Source organism: Watersipora subatra, unplaced genomic scaffold (assembly GCF_963576615.1).
Source record: "Watersipora subatra unplaced genomic scaffold, tzWatSuba1.1 SCAFFOLD_107, whole genome shotgun sequence".
Lineage (NCBI taxonomy): Eukaryota > Metazoa > Bryozoa > Gymnolaemata > Cheilostomatida > Watersiporidae > Watersipora > Watersipora subatra.
Window position 1 is genome coordinate 235,221 of NW_027045334.1, and position 8,017 is coordinate 243,237.

The window sequence follows — 8,017 nt, forward strand, 5'->3', positions numbered from 1 at the left end:
GCTGTGGGTCGTGTCATAACCATTGTACGCGTAGCATTGTACCATTGTGCACAGCCGTGTCTGTACATTTTTCTATGCTTGTGTATCTGAGTTTGGGTGTGTTTGCGCGCGTGTGTGTGTGTTTGTGTGTGTCGCTGTCCGTGTCTGTGTGTATGCCTTTGCACGTTTATGGCAGGTGTCTGTTCTGAGCAAGTATGTGAATGTATTTGTCCGTCTCTGTGTCTGCGTGACTATTATTAGAGTTACCATCAAAGCTCTGGAAACATTTTTCCAAATGGTGCAATATCACGAGATTTAATATGGGGAACTTTATTCAATCACGCCAAGCTGTTTTAATCTGTCAAGAGGTTACCGCGCACTTTAAAAACAAGTTTTATACGTGCAAGTAAAAGATACATTTAACACTATTTAATGTGTGTTTGAAGACCTGTGTGTGTGCATGCGTGTATGCATGTGTGTCCACGTGTGTGTGTGCGTGCGTGCGTGCGTGTGTGTGTGTGTGTGCGCGCGCCTGTATGTGTATGAGTTTTGTTTGTATGTGTGAACATGCATGTGTGTGTCTATGCAAGTCTGCGCATCTGTCCTCGTGCTATGCATATGTGTCTTCGCAGTTGTTAGCATTCTTTTGGATGTGTGTCTGTCCGTGTCTGCATGACTGTCATCAGAATTATCATTATTTTTCTTCAAACTTTGCTCCAAATATTGCAGGTTTGCCAAGGTTAATTTTGTTGAATCACAACAAGATCTTCAAAGTCTGTCAAGAGGTTACTAAAATCTTCAAGGACGGCTTTTTAACTCGAAATTTGAAGGTACAGTTGGAACTATCAAGCTGTCAATATTTGGGACCTCTCTCAAGCTGCTATTGTGAACTCTCAATAGAACATTGATTGGTAAACGAATCAAATCCGTTGCATTTACTTGTACATTCATGTATCCGGTTACATAAGTGTGTTTGTATGTGCATGCATGTTGGTGGGAGTTTGGTGTGTGCAAGCGTGTTTGCGCATGACTGCTATGCGTGACCGTATGTCTGACTATGTGTGTGTGCAAGTGTGTGTTCGTTTAATCGCCCAAGTGTGTTTCTGTGAGTGTCTCTGCGTGTGAGTTTGTGTATTTCTGTGCACAGCCGTGTCTGTACATTTTTCTATGCTTGTGTATCTGAGTTTGGGTGTGTTTGCGCGTGTGTGTGTGTGTTTGTGTGTCGCTGTCCGTGTCTGTGTGTATGCCTTTGCACGTTTATGGCAGGTGTCTGTTCTGAGCAAGTATATGAATGTATTTGTCCGTCTCTGTGTCTGCGTGACTATTATTAGAGTTACCATCAAAGCTCTGGAAACATTTTTCCAAATGGTGCAATATCACGAGATTTAATATGGGGAACTTTATTCAATCACGCCAAGCTGTTTTAATCTGTCAAGAGGTTACCGCGCACTTTAAAAACAAGTTTTATACGTGCAAGTAAAAGATACATTTAACACTATTTAATGTGTGTTTGAAGACCTGTGTGTGTGCATGCGTGTATGCATGTGTGTCCACGTGTGTGTGTGTGTGTGTGTGTGTGCGCGCCTGTATGTGTATGAGTTTTGTTTGTATGTGTGAACATGCATGTGTGTGTCTATGCAAGTCTGCGCATCTGTCCTCGTGCTATGCATATGTGTCTTCACAGTTGTTAGCATTCTTTTGGATGTGTGTCTGTCCGTGTCTGCATGACTGTCATCAGAATTATCATTATTTTTCTTAAAACTTTGCTCCAAATGTTGCAGGTACGCCAAGGTGAATTTTGTTCATTAACAACAAGAATTTCAAAGTGTGTCAAGAGGTTACTATAATCTTCAAGGACGGCTTCTCACTCGAAGGTTGAAGGTACAGTTGGAACTATCAAACTGTTCCTATTTTGGACCGTTATCAAGCTGTCACAGTGAACTCTCAAAAGAACATTTGGCGATTGATAAACGAATCAAATCCGATGCGTTTAGTGGTACATACATGTATCTGGTTACATAAGCGCGTGTGTATGTGCATGCGTGTTGGTGAGAGTTTGGTGTGTGCAAGTGTGTTTGCGCAAGACTGCGTGTGTGTGACTGTATGTGTGTGCGGCTATGCGTGCGTGCAAGTGTGTCTGTTTGATCGCCTGAGTGTGTTTCTGTGTGGGTCTCTGCATGTGAGTTTGTGTATTTCTGTGCACAGCTGTGTCTGTACATCTTTGTATGTTTGTGTATCTGGGTTTGGGTGTGTTTGCACGCGTGTGTGTGTGTCGCTGTCTGTGTCTGTGTGTATGTCTTTGCGCGTTCATGTCTGTGTCTGTTCTGAGCAAGTATATGAATGTATTTGTCCGTCTCTGTGTCTGCGTGGCTATTATTAGAATTACCATCAATGTTCTGCAAACATTTTTTCAAATGGCGCAATATCGCGAGGTTTAATGTGGGGAACTTTATTCTATCACGCCAAGCTGTTTTAATCTGTCAAGAAGTTACAGTGCACTTTATAAACAAGTTTTATACCTGAAAGTAAAACATACATTTAAAACCATTTAATGTGTGTTTGCATACACGTATGTGTGCGTGTGTGTGTGTGCATGTGTGTATACATGTGTGTATCCATGTGTTTCTATGCGTGTGTGTGTGTGCGCCTGGATGTGTATGCGTTTTGTTTGTATGTGTGAACACCTATGCGTGTGTCTATGCAAGTCTGCGCACCTGTCCTCGTGCTATGTGTATGTGTCTTCGCAGTTGTTAGCAGGTTTTTGAATGTGTGTCTGTCTGTGTCTGGGTGACTGTCATCGGAATTATCATTATTTTTTTTCAAAATTTGCTCCAAATGTTGCAGGTACGCCAAGGTGAATTTTGTTCAATAACAACAAGATTTTCAAGTTTGTCAAGATGTTACCATAATCTTCAAGGACGGCCTTTCAACTCGAAGGTTGAAGGTACAGTTGGAACTATCAAACTGTCACTATTTGGGACCGTTATCAAGCTGCTACGGTGAACTATCAATAGAACATTTGGCGATTGATAAACGAATCAAATCCGATGCATTTAGTGGTACATACATGTATCCTGTTACATAAGTGTGTTTGTTTGTGCATGCATGTTGGTGGGAGTTTGGTGTGTGCAAGCGTGTTTGCGCATGACTGTGTGTGCGTGACCGTATGTGAGTCTGACTATGTGTGTGTGCAAGTGTGTGTCTGTTTAATCGCCCAAGTGTGTTTCTGTGTGTGTCTCTGCGTGTGAGCTTGTGTATTTCTGTGCACAGCTGTGTCTGTACATCTTTGTATGTTTGTGTATCTGAGTTTGGGTGTGCACGCGTGTGTGTGTGTCGCTGTCCGTGTCTGTATGTATGCCTTTGCACGTTTATGTCTGTGTCTGTTCTGAGCAAGTATATAAATGTATTTGTCCGTCTCTGTGTCTGCGTGACTATTATTAGAGTTACCATCAAAGCTCTGCAAACATTTTTCCAAATGCGGCAATTTCGCGAGATTTAATGTGGGGAACTTTATTCAATCACGCGAAGCTGTTTTAATCTGTCAAGAGGTTACCGTGCACTTTAAAAACAAGTTTTATACCCGCAAGTAAAAGATACATTTAACACTATTTAATGTGTGTTTGAATACCTGTGTGTGTGTGTGTGTGCGTGTGTGTATGCATGTGCGTCCACGTGTGGGTGTGTGCGCGCTTGTATGTGTATGCGTTTTGTTTGTATGTGTGAACATGCATGTGTGTGTCTATGCAAGTCTGCGCATCTGTCCTCGTGCTATGTGTATGTGTCTTTGGAGTTGTTAGCATTCTTTTGGATGTGTGTCTGTCCGAGTCTGCGTGACTGTCATCGGAATTATCATTATTTTTCTTCAAACTTTGCTTCAAATGTTGTAGTGTGCAAGTCTAGATTACTTTTATTGATCGCTTACTAGCATCATATTTTGACATATATAACAGCTGCTATAACATATGTAACAGCTGCTATAACATATATAACAGCTGCTATAACATATATAACAACTGCTAATACATATATAACAACTGCTATAACATATATAACAACTGCTATAACATATATGACAGCTGCTTTCAGTTTAAAGATGCAACCGTTTAAAGGTCAAGGCCAAGATTACCCGTATAGATACTATTCTACCCAGTATCTATACTAGGTAGAATAGCACCCATATAGATACCGGTACAATTCTACCCATATATGTATAGATACCGGTACTATTCTACCCATATACGTATATACACTGGTAACTATTCTATCCATATACGTATATACACTGGTGCTATTCTACCCATATGAATACTGGTCGAAAGTATTGCTAAGACCTTCATATGCTCATCAGGACTTGATATAATCAGCTGGTTTTTATCATTTCTAATTCTTGTAGAGTCTGACCATCTTCAAGAAGACCTGGCAGAGCTGACAGGAGAGATTTCACTTAAACAAAGAATGATTGAAGAACTCGAAAGGAGCCAGCGACAACTGCAAACAATTCGTCAGCATTACGAGGATGAAATGCTCAACTTGCAGGACCAAATAATGGCTGTTGAACGAGAACGAGACCAGGTCCTAAGCAGCTTAGGTAACCTCCTGTTATAGCTAGTATATGTTAGATCAGCTGTTATAGCTAGTATATGTTAGATCAGCTGTTAATAGTTAATCAGCTAGCTCTTAACAAGTTATAAAGTTCAGTCCATACAGTGCTATGGCTTTGGTGTAATAATCTGTCATTTAGATAGTAATTGGTATGCGTTTGATAATCTTAACGTGTAGCTAGCTTTGCAACCAGCTAATTCGTAACCGGACAGCAGTTACCAGGATAGCAAATACAAATGAAATAAACTGTTATGTGAGTTCCGTTTTCAGGCAGCAAGAAGCAGCAGTCGGAGGAGCGGGTGCGCAAAGTTAAAATGGACTTTGAGAAACGGCTGGATACCATGCAACAGGAGCTCAATAAGGTAAATACTGCCAAGAAGGAGCACGCCAAAATGATGAAGAACCAAGTTGTCTACGACCGGCGCATCAGGGACCTCAGTACTGAACTGAATGAGATGAAGAAGATAAAGGTAGGCTTGCTGACCGATACAAAAGCTGTGTTAGTTAATCCTACAAAGAGAGAAATCACCGCTATATTTATATCTGTGTTAGTTAATCCTACACAGAGAGATATCACCACTATATTTATATGTGTTAGTTAATCCTACACTCTGAGATATCACCACTATATTTATATCTGTGTTAGTTAATCCTACACACAGATATCACCACTATATTTATATGTGTTAGTTAATCCTACACAGAGAGATATCACCACTATATTTATATGTGCTAGTTAATCCTACACAGAGATATCACCACTATATTTATATGTGTTAGTTAATCCTACACAGAGAGATATCATGACTATATTTATATGTGCTAGTTAATCCTACACTGAGATATCACCACTATATTTATATGTGTTAGTTAATCCTACACAGAGAGATATCACCACTATATTTATATGTGCTAGTTAATCCTACACAGAGATATCACCACTATATTTATATGTGTTAGTTAATCCTACACAGAGATATCACCACTATATTTATAAGTGTTAGTTAATCCTACACAGAAAGATATCACCACTATATTTATATGTGCTAGTTAATCCTACACAGGGTTATCACCACTATATTTATATGCGTTAGTTAATCCTACACAGAGATATCACCACTATATTTATACGTGTTAGTTAATCCTACACAGAGAGACATCACCACTATATTTATATATGTGTTAGTTAATCCTACACACAGAGATATCACCACTATATTTATATCTGTGTTAGTTAATCCTACACACAGATATCACTACTATATTTATATGTGTTAGTTAATCCTACACAGAGAGATATCACCACTATATTTATATGTGTTAGTTAATCCTACACAAAGAGATAGCACCACTATATTTATATGTGCTAGTTAATCCTACACAGAGAGATATCACCACTATATTTATATATGTGCTAGTTAATCCTACACAGAGAGATATCACCACTATATTTATATGTGCTAGTTAATCCTACACAGAGAGATATCACCACTATATTTATATGTGCTAGTTAATCCTACACAGAGAGATATCACCACTATATTTATATATGTGTTAGTTAATCCTACACAGAGAGATATCACCACTATATTTATATGTGCTAGTTAATCCTACACAAAGAGATATCACCACTATATATATTTATGTCTTACTTAATCCTACACAGAGAGACATCACTACTATATTTATATCTGTGTTAGTCAGGGAAAAGTTTGAATGGGAAATAATTGTTTGGCGTATGAGTTTTTTGGGATCTTCGTAATGTGTTGACTATTGCACCACCACATGATCTTGGTTTTGGAGATCTCGACAACTATGGTGATGCTATTGCAGGTGCGACTGATGGCACAGATGAAGACGGAGTCAGAGAAGAATAAGATTAGTGACCAACGAAAGAATAAGGAGCTGCTACAGCTGGAAAAAGAGACGCGGCAACGAGACAATCAGGTGCGCACGTTGGAGTTGCAAAACAGACAGGAAGATGCCATACTCAAGGTTGGTCTTTAACAACACTCAAATGTTGGTCTCTAAGTTTTCAAAGGGTGCCTTCATTATTTACGGGACGAATATAACAGTCTACTGATGTTTTAATTAATTCTGTCGTAAAAAGTAGGTGGCTTGGGATAGCCATCGACATTTCATGTATCCTTGACATATAAATCATTTTTATTTTATCCTAGCCTTTGCATAAGTCAGCGTATTGTGTTGCCAGCGCAAGCACGAAGAGGTCAGTCAGTTGAGGAAAAGACAAAGAGACTCGTCCGCCTCTTCTAGGGTGATGGCCAAAAATAGGGCAAACCTCTCCCATAAAAATTCATCTGGCAAAACTTCATCGTGCTCTGCTTCTAGGCACAAGTCAGCAGCTCTTCTCTTCTCTCCCAAGGTAAATGTTTGCATCGTCTTTTTTAACCTCTTGGTCCTAATCAATCTGCCAAATTTGCTTCAGAATGATTTTCATTTCTGGACAGTATTCTGGTAGCGAATATTAGTTACTGAAGAACAACTTATAGCTGGGCCATAGCACTAACCTGGTCGTAACTTATAGCTGAGATAAAACTAGACAATGTTAAATGAGCAATTGCAGAGTAGATAACTGCTTGTTGCTCAGACGGCGATTTACTATTTGCCTTTTGTTGATACGTCTAGCGCATGTTATCTCATGTCACCTCATGTTATCTCACGGCACCTCATGTTATCTCATGTCACCTCATGTTATCTCATGGCACCTCATGTTATCTCATGTCACCTCTTATATCAAAGTTTCTCACAACCTGTTGTTATAATCTCAACTTACTAGTGACTTTTTCTTCTGATTACAGCTAAACCTATAGTAATATAAAATAATCTGCCACTTAAATTGGAAGAGTATTTTTTGTGTATGGCATGTTTCTTATATAAACACATTTTATGTTGTCTTGTCCTCTGTGCTAATGGACACTATGTTTTACTTGATTACTCTAACTCAGGTGGCGAAAAGCAAGTGGGACAAGCTTGAGCGGTACGTTACATCCGTTGTTGTGCGGAAACAGACAATCGCCAACATGGAAGCTGAGATGGATCTTCACATTAGCAAGCGAGAACAGCTCAGCAAGAAGATAGATGCGTACAGTAAAAGGCTGGACACTGCCATTAGGAGAAATGAGGTCGGACACATGTATAGTCATTACTCTTAGGCTCTTAAAACGGGCAAACTTCTTAGCTGACGCATGGCATAAACATCTGCTGCGACTACACAGATCGAGACTACTGAATAACTAGTTATGTTTTACAAGTATCAACCTAGGTCAAGTAAAGATCAAAACATCTATTGGATGTTGTCATTACCCTTATTGGAACATGATTGTATTAATTATATATATATATATATATATATATATATATATATATATATATATATATATATATATATAGTAGATATGGGTAAACCATAGTTTAT